The 15,623-nt window shown below is 42.5% G+C and overlaps 1 protein-coding gene across 7 annotated transcripts in view; it reads left to right on the top strand.

Moving 5' to 3' along the window:
• adam22 (ADAM metallopeptidase domain 22) overlaps window positions 1-15,623 on the top strand; it is a 339,135-nt gene that overhangs the window by 62,991 nt on the left and 260,521 nt on the right. The gene's annotated exons all lie outside the window — the stretch shown is intronic.

The raw sequence follows: 15,623 nt of genomic DNA on the forward strand, positions 1-15,623 counted from the left end.
AGCTCGTTTGGATGTACAATAACATATTTTACAATGCCATTGTTCATTTAAGTGCAATTTGTACATATATTTTCAGAAGACATTTTATAAAGTCAGTAGTCTTCTGATCGCACAATGCTATCGCAGCGTTGATATATTCACTCTCTAGGTATGACACTGGAAATAATGTGGGCACCTCATTTAATCTTGGCTTGTGGTGTCGTTTAGGACTGGGTTCAGCTAGGATACATTTGTCAGGGCCATTGCCTTTTATATAAAAGCAGAAATAGCTGTAGAAACTCAGCACATCTGGCAGCATCTCAGTAGAGCAAGCAGATTAGCCTTTTTATTAACTGAAGTTCAAAAGAACGGTTACTGAACCCAAAATGTTGACGCTGCTTTCTGTCCGCAGACGTTGTCAGACCTGCTGAGTTTCTCCACTAGTTTCTGTTTTTGTTTCAGCACCCGCAGTTATTTGTTTTAATCCATTGCCTTTCTTGTTTACCAACAATGCTATGTTGTTTTCTTCAGAGAAGAGAAGACATTTGATAGAGCTACTTAAATTGTAGAGAGAAATTGTTCCCATTGGCAGAAAGATCAAAAAGCAATGGACACAGTTTTAAAGTGATAAGCAAAAGAGCCAAAGACGATGAAGTAAACCCTTTTATTATGCAATGAATGGTTACCATCTGGAAAGCACTGTCTGAAACAGTGCTGCAAACACATTTAGTTGTGGACTGAGGGAAAAGAATAAAAAACAAATTCCAGGGCTCCTTGGAAATGCTGGGTTATTAGGACTAGCTGTATTGATCTTGTATCCTCCTGTGTTGTAATTATTCTGTGAAGCTATGAATGGAACATTCATGAGGCACAGATAATTTTATTTTGTCAGTTGACTGGAGAGCCGAAGAAAACCCAATGCTGCCTTTACCAGGGATGCCCCGCCGACCATCTGCCAGCCAGGCATTGGCAACACCATCAGTGGGCTTTCGCTTGGAATCAAAGACGCTGGGAGTAGAAATCCCATCCAGTGAGAGCTGCCAGCCAGTCTGAGGGTGACAGTTCCACAGAGAAGATTTTGGCTGATGCAGGAATTACACTGTAGTGATAGGTTATTAGAGGGCCCAGGAGACAAGTCACTAATGTGGGGTTCCCCAGTTGCAGGTTGAAGGAAGGTTGGAGGGAGCAGTGGTTCAGGTCTATGGCTCCTGGCAAATACCCCCCTACCTGTTGTTCAGGCCCTCAAACAGGCACTGATTGCCTTTGATTGTAGGACCTTCTCCCCTCCATATTCCCCACTGTGTCCCCAGAGTTGCTCATAAGATGCCAGTGATCATGCACCCCACTGGTTGGGTTGGGTTAATTCCAACAGCAGTAGACTGATACTTTTAGTCATTCTTAAGTAGACACATAAGAGCTCGATTGGTGCTGGGAGCAGGTTGGTTGATAATAACCCTGCAGCCCAATGGTATCAATGTGGACTTCACCAGCTTCAAAATCTCCCCTTCCCCCACCGCATCCCAAAACCAGCCCAGTTCGTCCCCTCCCCCCACTGCACCACACAACCAGCCCAGCTCTTCCCCTCCACCCACTGCATCTCAAAACCAGTCCAACCTGTCTCTGCCTCCCTAACCTGTTCTTCCTCTCACCCATCCCTTCCTCCCACTCCAAGCTGCACCTCCATCTCCTACCTACTAACTTCATCCCACCTCCTTGACCTGTCCGTCTTCCCTGGACTGACCTATCCCCTCCCTACCTCTCCACCTATACTCTCCTCTCCACCTATCTTCTTTTCTCTCCATCTTCGGTCTGCCTCCCCCTCTGTCCCTATTTATTCCAGAACCCTCACCCCATCCCCCTCTCTGATGAAGGGTCTAGGCCCGAAACGTCAGCTTTTGTGCTCCTGAGATGCGGCTGGGCCTGCTGTGTTCATCCAGCCTCACATTTCATTATCTTGGTTGATAATGGAGATTCCTCTCCAGAACTCCAGTGGACACAAGAGGATTTGACTGCACCAACAGTTGGCCTAATTAACTCCTGTCCCCAGTTCCAAATTTAACAGCATCAGGAGAAGCAGATACTACCCTGTGGTTCTGTAGTTTCACTGCTGGGGGAGAAGGAAGTGCATTTGAGAAGTGATTCATAACATTCTCTCGACACTCTCCTGTCGAACACTCCCAGAACAGGAACAGCATGGGGTTACAGGCTGAGTGGTGACCTTACAGAGGATTACAAAATAAAGAGGGGCACGGATAGGGTAAGTAGTCAAGGTATTTTTACTAGGGTGGGGATGTCCAAAACTAGTGGGCATAAGGTTTAAGGTGAGTGGGGGAAGATATAAAACAGACCTGAGGGTAACGTTTTCATGCAGAGGGCGGTCTCTCTATGGAACAAGTTGCAGAGGCAGCACAATTACAACATTTAAAAGGCATCAGGAAGGGTATATGAATAGGAAGGGTTTAGAAGGATGTGGGCCAAATGCAACGAGATCAGATTGGGATGTCCAGTCAGTGTGGACAAGTTGGACTGAAGGGTCTGTTTCCACGCTGTATGACTCTATTCTCCTCCTATCCACATGGACTTGAATCAGAGGCACAGATTCAAATCCCAGAAGATTTACAAAGTCGTCAGGTTTCAGGAGTTGGGATACCTGTTGATTAATGTGGCTTAATTACTATAATTATTAAACCATTACTCCACTGTCCCATGCAAAAAACTGCATGTAAAATCTCTCACTTTCTGATTTTTGACAAAAGACATCCAGTAAGATAGTTAATCTAATGATCATTTACATTCACATATATGTTAAATGATGCTGTTGTACTTAGAATCGTAGAACTTCCAGTAGAGAAGGAGGCCATTTGACCAATTGCCTCTGTCCCGTCTCCCGTAAGAGTCACTCAGCTAGCCCCATTAGAGTCAGAGGTATACAGCATGGAAATGGACCTTTCGATTCGTCTTGTCTATGCCGACCAGATATCCTAAATTAATCTAGTCCCATTTGCCAGCATTTGGCTCATTTCCTTCTAAACCCTTCCTAATCATATACCCATTCAGATGCCTTTTAAATGTTGCAATTGTACCACTTCCTCTGGCAACTCGTTCCATAACGCACCACCCTCTGTGTGAAAAAGTTGCCATTAGGTCCCTTTTAAATCTTTCTCCTCTCACCTGAAACCTTGGCCCTCCAGTTCTGGACTCCCCCCATCCTGGGGAGAGGACCTTGGCTATTCACCCTATCAAAGCCCCTCGTGATTTTATATATCTCTATAAGGTCACCCCTCATCCTCCGATGCTCCAGGAAATATAGCCCCAGGCTATTCAGCTTCTCCCTATAGCTCAAACCCTCCAACCCTGGCAACATACATGCAAATCTTTTCCGAACCCTTTCAAATTTCACATCCTCCTTACAGCAGGAAAGCTAGAACTGAACGCAGTATTCCAAAAGTGGTCTAACCAGTGGCCTCTACAGCTGCAAATTCAGTGCGCTGACCAATAAGTTCGAAAAGTAGAAAAAACACAGTCCCAGTACTGATCCCTGGGGAACACCACTTTCAGTTCATCTCCAATCTACCCCCATCTTTTAGCCAACTTCTAATCCATGCTGCCAAGGACCCATCCATCCCAGAAATTTCTGATTTGCTAACCATGTGGCACCTCATCAAATGCTTCCTAAAAGTCCAAATATTCAACACCCATAGCACTGTCTTTATCCATCGTCTGTGCCACCCTATCAAAACACTCAATTAAATTATCAGACATCACCTCTATTAACATCAAGCTGACAGGTTTGTAGTTTCCTGGGTTATCCCCTTGTCACTTCCTGAACAATATCACATCTGCAATTCTCCAGTCCTCTGGGACTAACCCTGTGTTCAGAGAGGGATGGAAAATTCGTGTCAGTGGCTTCACAATTTGATCACTTAGGTCTGTCTCTAGGATGTATCCCATCTGGGCCTAGTGATTCCTCTACATGGAGTGCTGTCAGCCTTTTTAGCACCTCTTCTTTATTTGTCACCTTATTGTTCAGTTGCTTAATACCCACATTTTCAACCATGCCATTGTCACCATTTTCTAATTTGGTAAAGACAGAAGCAAAATACTAATTTAGTAAGTCTGTCTTTGCCATTGCTTCAGTGAGCAGCCTACCCTGCTCGTTTCTTATGGGCCCCACTCTATTTTTCACTAATCTTTCACCAATAATATTTATAAACCTATTGATTAAAGCTTTCCAATATAGTAGTTTCTGAAACCTCATGGCTTTATAAGTCATCTGGGATTTGGTAGTGTGCTCCTGTTTGAGCTACTAACGGGGCTGATGGGAAGATTTTTCTGCACCACCTTCAGCTACAGTATTTTGGCTGGATATAGGCTGTGTCAGAAGATTAAGGGGATTTGATTTATGCCTGCAAAGGAAATTCATTCTTTGACTACACAGGCCGCTGGTAATTTACCACCCAGATATATTGCCGGCTTGTGTACTCCATTACTATCCAATGAGAAAAGTTAAAAATCTTCATGCCGTTACAGCTTGTCTACATTTCCTTTATATCTGCTCAATGGTTTCTGTAAAGCCATAAGATCCTGTGAATACTACCAGAGTAAGAATATACATTTTAACATGACTCAGCAGAACCAACTAAGCCAGCTATGTTTTATTGTATACTGAGTCTGCACAATGCCAGATGACTCAGACAGAAAATATATCAATGCAGGAGAATCCTTGAAAAAGCCAGATAGTGTTATCTTTATTTGTGTATATAAATTAAAGCAGCCTCATTTAATATGGTCATTCTGATTTGTATGTAATCCTGTCTGTTTGTTGACAATAGATAATTGAGCCTTGTACGCTGCCCACTGCTACTGTCATTACCACCAGCAAACAACCTGAGCACGGAACAGCATGAAGTGCAATTTCATTGATCAATATAATCGCTACCAAAGAAATAAGCTCCTAAATTCTGGCAGGCGCTTATTGCTATTTGCTTTAGAAGCCAGAAGATGCAGACATATATGTGGGTGAAGGAGTTGGATTCCTGTAAAATGTCTGATTTGGCTGGTATCAATTGATCACCAGAGTGATTGGAAATAATGGTGTGGACTCCTAATTATTCAAAGCGATGAATGTGGTGTTGCTGACAATTTGTTATTTGATAGCACAAAATGTTTCAGCTGCTTATCAGGCTTTTTGGAAACTGGGATCAGGAGTTAACATGGAGAAGACCAGATGATGGAATTGTGCTGAAGCACTTATCATTAACTTCTGGGACATGAGTTTGATTCTTTCTTAAATTAAGGATAGAAACGTCTCTTCCCTGTTAGCTGCAAAAGTCTGATGTGAAATGAGCTTTAACCAACTTTTCTCTAGTTATTAATTGGATGAGTGGCCTTACAGGCTAGCCAAGCAACAGTCCAACATAATTTAATCTCTTGAGACATCCATCACTCGTCTCGAATATGTCCTGTCCTACCAATAGAGGTGGCAGTACAGACATAGGGAGTTCTCTGGGAGTCATCAACATCGACTCCAGATTCTATGAAGTTTCATGCCATCAAGTTTAACAATAGTAAAGAAACTCCTTGCTTATGATCACCTACTTGCCCTCCGTCACCTGATGAATCTGTTCTATGATAAATACTACTTCGAAGAAGTGCTGAAGAAGCGTTGGGCAAAGAATTTAGTCTGGGTGGTGGGACTTCAATGTCTGTCACCCAGTGTGGTTTGGTGACACCACTGTTGTCCAGACTGGCCTTGTCCTTAAATGGAATAGATTTAGTGCAGACTCAGTAATACAAAATTGGACATCGATGAGGCACTGTGAACATTCAGCAGCAGAATTTTATTCAGCCACAACCTGTAAGCCAATGGCCTGGCATATCCCCCATTCTACAGTTACCATCAAGCCAGTAGTGGGATGTGTAGAGGATGGAATGAGGTGCTAACCTGGTAAAGCAATAACATAGCTACTTTGAGTTACCAAATACAAAGGACATTGATTGTGTTTGTTAAGAGGCCAATCATCTCAGCCCCAGATCATCGCTGCAGGAATGCCTCAGGATAGTATCTCTGGCCCAGCTTCTTCATCAATAGCCTTCTGTCATTATTGCTTGCATGATGTTCACTCATATTCATGACTTTTTGGATACTAAAGTAATCTCTGCCCATATACAACATGACTTGGACAATTTTTAGACTTAGGCTAATAAATAACAAATAATATATGCACCATTGAGTGCCAGGCAATGACCATCTCCAATAAGAGAAAAATTAGCATTTCCCGTCACATTTAATTTCAATGTCATTGCTTCACTGAATTCCCCAACATAAATATACTAGAGATTGGAGATAATGGGAACTGCAGATGCTGGAGAATCCAAGATAACAAAGTGTGGGGCAGGATGAACACAGCAGGCCAAGCAGCATCTTAGAAGCACAAAAGATGACGTTTTGGGTCGAGATGAAACATCAGCTTTTGTGCTCCTAAAATGCTGCTTGGCCTGCTGTGTTCATCCAGCTTCACACTTTGTTTTACTGGAGATTGCTTATGCTTGACTGGAAACTGAACCAGACCAGCTATAAAGACAAGGTGGCTGCAAGCTAATAAGAGGTGTGAGAATTCTGCACTGAGTAACTCACCTCCTGACTCCCCAAAGCCAATTTATTACCTGCAAGGCACAGTCAGAAGTGTGATAGGATAGTTTTCACTTGTTTGAATTACTGAGCTCTAACGAACTCAGGAAGATCAACCATATTCAGGACAAGGCAGCCACTTAATCATTACACCATCCTTCACTATAAATATTCACATTTTCCAATGCCAGTGCATATTGTGCACTACACCACAGGAAGTATTGCGGTAGGTTGAGCAGAATCCTTTGTCAGCTCTTTCCAAATCCACAACCTGTACTAGGTAGAAGGCCAACAGCAGAAGAGACATGGAACACCATCAACTGCAAGTTTCCCTCCCAGGTCATACATCATTGGAACTAGATTGTCAAACCTTCACTGTCACTGTGTCAAAAACCTAAGAATCCTTTCCTAACAGCATTGTGGATGACCCTACAACTGCAGTTATTCAAAAAAGCAGCTCAGCACCAACTTCCCAATGACAATTAGGACTGGCCAACAGACGCCAGCCTTGCTAGCAGCACTCACATTCCATGAAAGAAAAGAGTGGACACATTTCTGGGTTTTAGGAGCACCTATATTTCAACACCATTGATGCAGTCTGATTCCCCAGAGATCAAAAAGAAGCGGTTGCAGAAGGGAAGATATGTGATTAACTGCTTTTTGTTGTTAAGCAAGTGGTGATGGACTTTTACCTCTACTGAAAGCAGTGTGGTCACAGGAATGCATACTTCTGTATCCACTTTATCCATTCAGCATTTGTTCATCTTAGTCAACTTGTGCTCAGTAGTATGAGAGAAGGTTGTATTGCATGTATTATACATCATAAGATAAAAAGGACATGTTTCTGTATCCACTTTACCTGTTGAACAGTTTGTTGAAATTTGATTATTAGAGAGATCTGCATTCCAGAAGCAGCATTTTATCGATCTGGACTACTGATGTGATTTAACAGCACTTACCATTATGCCAGAGTGAGATTTACTGCATAAATAATACAAATAATCTAGTAAGTGTAATGTTACCAAAGCTTTTTCATAGCAGATGCCCATGTTCTCATAGTAAACTTCAGCTCCTGCTTCAGCTTCAGCTCCAAAACATTTTTTGATTTTGTAATTTAGAGTTGAAAAGACGGAAATCCTCTTTGAAAAGCAAAGCAAACTCGCAAAATTTTAGAAGGTGCGTTGAAACCTCTTCCAGTTTAATTAAGGATTACTAGGGCATACTAAGAAATTCTGCAAACTACACATGATCAGAACATCACATCTTTTTTTTCTCCTTTGTTTTTCTTTTTAGAAATGTTAACATAATTAGTTTTTATCCTCATCACCAAATCACCATGACTTTTTTTAATAACTAATCACCACCAGTAAAGTACCTATGTAGCCAATTAGATATTTACATGCAAAGCCCGTTACAGGTAATGTAACCCATGAAAGGAGGTAGGGAGAATGGGAAATCAAAATGGAGTTGAAGGGGGAAATAAAGCATTGTATCCCCTATATTGCTCACCTCTCTATAAAGGTGTCGAGAGCATTGGTGGACACCACATGCTCCCTCTGTACGAAAAGCATGAACATAACCACAGAAGAAGGGAAGACAGTCAGCAGGTTTGATTACTTCCACAGCCTGCTGCCTGGACCTGTTAATAGCCAACCTGACCAGGCCCAAGGGTAGATCCATGAGGAGGACTTCTGATCTGCCCACACCCTTCTGCACCAGATACCAAAGATCCGGAGCGTAGGGCTGAAGTGCAACAAGAAACACAGCAAAAGATTTTTCACATATCTGAAGCAGGGCAGCAAATGTCTGTAATCAATATTTATGTAATATATATAGTCCATGGACTCCACTGTCCTACGAAATAAATAACGCTGCATCTTTTATGTTGAAATGAGTGATTAATAACTGGTAAGCATCATTAAAGATGTCGCAACTTCCCCATGTCTGTGTAAAAAACAAACTGTGACAACATTTGTCCAGTGAAATTTAACAAATCAGAATAAAATTTGGTCATGGGATGGGGTTAATGAAGCTCTTTCCTCCTTTAGGTGTCTACTGAGTTTGGAATGCCTTAATGTAGCAGCAGAAACTGCATGCTCTATTTCCAGGGACAGCTGAGCATAAATGTCGCCACAGGAGCGAGGCAAGCATTCTGTCTGAGACTGTGCACTGCCTGGACCTCTAATTGACATGCCAGGCCGAGGAGCTGCTGTAGGAGGAGGTCCTTCAATTTGACCACTCCCTTCTGCACCTGGTGGCCAGATATCAGGTCCATCAGATTATAGGGTAAGCAGGAATTAAGGAGTAGCCACTTTGAGCCATGGTGGAGCAGCTTGTGTACTTCAACTAGACATGAAATACTGTCGCATCCAGGCTGTAGAATTTGCAGACAAGCTTGGAGTCTGTGAATCTGACAATTGGACTGTACTCTGGTAACCTCTTTACCTCAAATTCTCAATAGAAATTGAGAGGACTTCCACCTAATGACGCCTGAGGTGGGGTTCTCTGCCTCCTCTGGATGGTGATAGCATGCCAGCGTATTTCTTGTTGGCAGCCAAGGCTGAGGAAATGGAGAATGTACAATAACTGGCCCACGTGCACGGAATGAATGGCTGTCCATGATCTTGTCCACTCCCTTCATAGGTAAAGAGCTTTGAGCCATTATGGTGCACATGATGTGCATACAACTTCTTCATCCTCTGCCCATGACTCCCTCCCCCTCCATCCACTGCCTCAGGGAACTTCTTGAATTAATTATTGGGAAATCTAAACCTACTGTCTTTGCTTCTTGCTTCAAACATCATTGTGTTGCTGCAGACTGTACTCCTTTCCCTGGCAACCATGTGAAATGTGTCATGTTTAATACATGATGAACTTGTGACCACATATTCATGCCATCACTGAAATTGTCTACATTTCCACCTCTGCACCATCATCTGATTCAGCTGTTGCTGAAACCTGATAAAATGCATTGATATGCTCACACTTGATTCTTTCGACAATGTCAGCCTTCCACGTTCTACCTGCAGTAAACTTTAGGACATGCAAGACTCTGCTTTCTCGCTAGCATCAAGTTACATTTGCTTATCACCCATGTGTTGTCTAAATGAGATCACTTCCTGATTCAGTCTCACCTTTATTTTAAAGTGGTTGTTTTCAAATCATTCCGTGGCTTTTCATTTGACATTTGCAATTTGTGTTTGAGCTTACAATTCAAAGCTTCTTTCTTGAGAAACCTGGTCTCTGGAGTCTCCTGCAGCCCCACACCTGATGAGAACTCCTGAGATGAGATAGAGAGGTTGTAATTCTGGCCCCATGAGCACCTCTCAATTCCATTGCTCACCATCAGAGACCTCTCTTTAGCCCCCAAGGCCTGAAGCTCTAGATTTGCCTCTCTGCCTTATTACCTCTCCTGTCATCTTTAAAATGTTCCTCAAAACCTGCCTCTTTTAAAAAGAATGCACTGCTTATCTGCTTTAATATTGTCTGATGCAATGCCAAATCTTATGTAATAATATATCCCTGAAGTGCTTAGGAACTTCTTGAAAATCAAATTAAAGGCATTATACAAATGCAGGTAACAAGCTGTAGAGCTGGCTGAACACAGCATTAGAGGAGCAGGAAGGCTGACGTTTCAGGCCTAGACCCTTCTTCAGAAATGAGGGACGGGACGGGGGTTCTGAAATAAATAGGGAGATAGGGGGAGTTGGATAGAAGATGGATAAAGGAGAAGATAGGTGAAGAGGAGACAGACCGGTCAAAGAGGCGGGTTGGAGCCAGTAAAGGTGAGTGTAGGTGGGGAGTTAGGGAGGAGATAGGTCAGTTCAGGGAGGACAGATAGGTCAAGGTGGTGGGATGAGGTTAATAGGGAGGAGATGAGGGTGGAGCTTGAGGTGGGAGGAGGGGATAGGTGGGAGAAAGCACAGGTTAGGGAGGCTGGGCTGGTTTTGGGATGTGGTGGGGGAGAGGAAATTTTTAAGCTTTTGAAGTCCGTATTGATACCTGGATTCCCAAGCAGGATTCCCAAGCGGAATATGAGGTACTGTTTCTACAAGCTTCAGGTAGCATTGTTGTGGCACTGCAGGAGGCCCAGGATGGACATGTTGTCTGAGGAATTGGAGGGGTAGTTGAAATGGTCTGTGAATGGGCGGTGCAGTTATTTAGTGCGAACCGAGCGTAGGTGTTCTGCAAAGTGGCCCCCAAGCCTCTGCTTGGTTTCCCCGATGTAGAGGAGGTCACAACGGGAACAGTGGATGCAGTATACCACATTAGCAGATTTGCAGGTGAACATCAGCTTGATGTGGAAAGTCTTCTTAGGGCCTGGAATGTGGGTGAGGTGGAAGGTGTGGGGGCAAGTGTAGTACTTCCTGTGGTTGCAGGGAAAAGTGCCGGGTGTGGTGGGGCTGGAGGGGAGTGTGGAGCGGACAAGGGAGTCACGGAGAGAGTGGTCCCACCATAAGGGTGGGGAGGTAAAAATGTCTTTGGTGGTGGGGTTGGATTACAGATGGCGGAAGTCTCGGAGGATGATGCGTTGGACCCGGATGTTGGTGGGGTAGTACGTGAGATAAGATATCTCAGATGAAATAATTTGTGTTTATCTGTGTCTGTGTCTGTGTGTGTGTGTGTGTGTGTGTGTGTGTGTGTGTGTGTGTCTGTGTGTGTGTGTGTGTGTGTGTGTCTGTGTGTGTCTGTGTGTGTGTGTGAGAGAGAGAGAGAGAGAGGGTCTGCCTCACAAAAACACAGACACATACACAAATGAATTATTTTATCTAAGATATTTGTGTAGTTGCAGATACATTCTGTTTTGCTCAAAAAAACCTAACCCCAGTTTCTGCATTGTCTGACCTGAGGTATCACCTCTTGTATACATTGATAAAACCTTTAATTATCTTAGAGAAATGACTTGAGAGGAATCTGGATTTTGCATTTTAATCAGTAGTTTCCTTCCTTACTGATTAAAGATTCAACAAGAAGCAGCCAGTTTCAGGGTTGGTACCTTTCTGCCTATAAATTCTGTGTTGTATACCTTCTCTCTCACACTACGTCTGAGGAAGGGGCTGAGCTCTGAAGGCTTGCATTTTCAAATAAACCTGTTGGACTATAGCCTGGTATCATATGATATTTGACCTTGTGCACCCCAGTCCAACACCGGAATCTCCACAACAGTTCTAAAGGGTCATCCCTTCATTTTGAAGCTGTGCCCTTGGGCCCTAATCTCTCTAATAGTCAAAACATCTTCACCATTTCCACTCAATCCAGGCTTCTCAGTATTCTTCAAGTTTCAATAAGATCTTTCCCGAACATCTTTCTAAACTCCATCGAGCACAGACCCAGAGTCATCAATCATTCCTCAAGCCCTTCATCGCGAGGATTGTTCTTGTAGCCTTCCTCAGGACCCCCTCCAAGACCAGGACATCCTTCTTTAGATACGGGGCTCAAAACCGCTCGCAATATTCCAAACATAATCTAACCAGCCCTTTATACAGCCTCAGCAGTATATCTCTGTTCTTGTATTCCAACCCTCTTGAAATTAATGCTTCTTACCTGTTGCCTTCTTAACTGCCACCTGAACTCTATGTTAACCTAAAGAAAATCCTAAACTAGGACTCCGAAGTCCCTTTGTGTTTTAGATTTACAGAGCCACTGTCCAGTAATAAAATAGTCACTGCCTCTCTTCTTCCTACCAAAGCCATAATATCACACTTTCAAACATTGTATTCGATCTGCCACTTATTTCCCCACACTTCTAGTCTGTTCAGGTCCTTCTGCAGCCTTCCCACTTCCTCGACACTACCTGTTCCTCCACCTATCTTTACTTTGGCAACAAGGCTTTCAGTTTCTTTGTCAAGATTGTTAATGTACAATAGTTGAGGTCCCAACACTGACCCTTATGGAACTCCACTAGTCAACAGCTGCCATCCTGAAAAAGGCTCCTTTATCTCCATTCTGCCTTCTGTCAGCCAATCCTCTATCCATGCCAGTACTTTGCCCTAAACCAGTGGGCAGTTATCTTATTTCTCAGTCTCCTATGTGACACCTTATTGAAGGCCTTCTGGAAATCCAAATAGATCATATCCACCGGCTCTCCTTTGTCTAACTTACATGTTATCTCCACAAAGAATTCTAACAAATTTGTCAGGGATGACCTCCCCTTGATGAAGGCCTATTTTAGTATATACTTCCAAATATTCTGCAATTTCATCCTAATAATAGACTTGAAAATCTTACCACTGACCGAGATCAGGCTAACCGGCCTATGGTTTCCTGTCTTCTTCCTCCCTCCCTTCTTCAACAAGGTGTTACATTAGGCATTTCCCTATCCTCTGGGACCCTCCTTGACTCCAGTGATTCCTGAAAGATTACCACCAATGCCTCTATAATCTCTTCCGCTAACTCCTTCAGAACTCTGGGGTGCAGTCCTTCCAGTCCAGGTGATTTATCCACATTCAGACCTTTCAGCTTCCTCAATACCTTCTCCTTTGTAATGGCCTCTGCCCCCTGACTGTTTTGAAGTTGTGTTATCTCCTGTTTCTGATTCTTGTCATGGAAACAATGCTGGAGTTTATTGTTAGTGAAAACCCTGATGAAATAATTGTGTAAGGCGATTAGAATGTACTAACATTCTCTTTGTCAGTGTTTAACACTGCTTGAGGATTCTCTCTGTCTCCAAAAATTTATTAATACGCATTATCAAATGAATGGTCTTTAACTGTTGAGTTTCATTATTTATTTTAGTGTCAAGCTTATGTAGCTTTCTTAGCTGCATGATATCATTGAAAAGTATTTCACTTGCAGCTTTATAGAACTTTAGTTAGGCCACACTTGGAATATTACGTACAGTTCTGGGTCACCACACTACCAAAAAGATGTGCATGAGTTGGAAAGGGTACAGAGAGGCTTTACCAGGATGTTGCCTGGTATGGAAGATTTAGCTATGAATAGATTTTAGCTTTCTTCTATTGAAGAAAGGTTGGATAGACTGGCATTGTTTTCACTGGAATGCAAAAGGCTGAGAGGTGACATGATTAGAAATATATATGATTGTGAATGGTCTGGATAGAGTGGAAAGTATGAGGCTTTTTCCCAGGGTGAAGGGATCGATTATTAGAGGGCACTGGTACAAGGTGTGAGATGGAAGTTTGAAAGAAATGTGCAAGGCATGTTTTTCTCACAAAGGGTGATGAGTGCCTGAAAAGCACTGCAAGAGGAAGTGGTGGAAGTAGACGTAATAGCAGCACTCAAGAAACACCTGGATGATCACACGAATAGGAAGGGAATAGAGGGATACAGATCCTGCAAGTGAAGACAGTTTTAACATGGAAGGGCAAAATGTGGTGGTGCAGGCTTGGAGGGACGAAGGTCCTGTTCCTTTGCAGTATTGTTCTTTGATCTATTATTTATGATGGAGGACTTTAATTGTCTTAATACAGATGGTGTAGAGAGAAGCAAGATTTTCTAAATTATTCATAGCCGATCACAGTATCATAAGCAATGGTAAAGAATATGGAGAAATGCAGAGTAAAAATAATTAATGAGTAATTTCGTGGGGTAACAAAGGATCTAGCCGAAGTAATTTGGAATCAAAAGACAGAGAGGTAAAAATGTGGACTAGAAAGCTAAATCTGTGGAGTAAAACTGCAAAACAAAAATTCTCTGACAGTGAAGTGAAACTGAGGTTAGCAGATAGATGCCATCCAGAACTTGTATCAGCACTATTTACTGCTGAACTTGTATAATGAATGGATGAGAGCCAATTGCATTGAGTTGAGAATTGATCTCCTCCTGTAAATTGAAATTAAAGATTGGCATGCACAGCTATAACTAAGCAAATTACTGCCTTAATAAAAGGAGATGGTTTAGATAAAGTATTGTTTAGAGAAAAGATTTAAATCAAGGCCAGAGATCCCTGGATGATGAAATAGATAGCGAGCAAGATGAAGCAGCAAAATGGTGGGTATCACACAGATATCAGATTGATAGTATATGAGAAACAAGCTTCATATGGAAAATTTAGAGGGGAAGAGAAAACAAAATAAGAAAATAGCCATTTGATCAGCAGAAATAATATTTACATGTTTGTAGATAGAACAAACTCGTACATGCACTTTGCCTCTTTCAATGCAACAGAACACATGATAAGTGTTCTTCAAGGGTCTAGGCCTGAAACATCCGCCTTCCTGCTTCTCTGATGCTGCTTGGCCTCCTGTGTTCATCCATCTCTACATGTTGTTATCTCAGAAACTCCAACATCTGCAGTTCACTATCTCTGAAACATGATAGACGTACTCAGATTTATTTCTCAGGGCAATACCTTCACCGATCAGACTCAACCTGAAACATGATAGACGTTCTCAGATTTATTTCTCAGGGCAATACCTTCACCGATCAGACTCAACCTGTTTAGTTTAAAATTTAAACAAAACTTGGCAGTTAACTATCAGTCATTATGGAATAACGTATCCTCCATCACAGCAACTCTATTCACACAAATCTCATGCCAGCCAATCAGCATTCACTACAAATAGAGTATTAAATGTTGGTTTCTCATTAAATTGGTATTTTTGTGAATTTTCCAAATGCAAGTTGCCACATGGAAACATAGAAAATAGGCGCAGGTAGTAGGCCATTTGGCCCATTGATCCTGCGCTACCATTCCGTATGATCATGGCTGATCAGGTATTTTCAGTATCTCACTCCTGTTTTCTGTCCATACCTCTTGATACCTTTAGCCACAAGTGCCATGCCCAGCTCCCTCTTCAATGTATCTAATGAGCTGGCCCCAACAGCTTCCTGTCAGAGAGAATTCCACAGGTTCACAGTTCTCTGAGTTAAGAAATTCTTCCTTTTCTAAGCCCTGAATGGCTTCTTCTTTCTTCTTAAACTGTGACCTCTAGTTCTAGACTTCCCCAACCTCAGGAATATTCTTCTCACATCTAGCTTGTCGGGTTCTGTCAGGATTTTATATGTTTCCAAAATATTCCCCCATCATTCTTCTAATTTGCAGCGAGTATCT

Source organism: Stegostoma tigrinum, chromosome 2 (assembly GCF_030684315.1).
Source record: "Stegostoma tigrinum isolate sSteTig4 chromosome 2, sSteTig4.hap1, whole genome shotgun sequence".
NCBI lineage: Eukaryota > Metazoa > Chordata > Chondrichthyes > Orectolobiformes > Stegostomatidae > Stegostoma > Stegostoma tigrinum.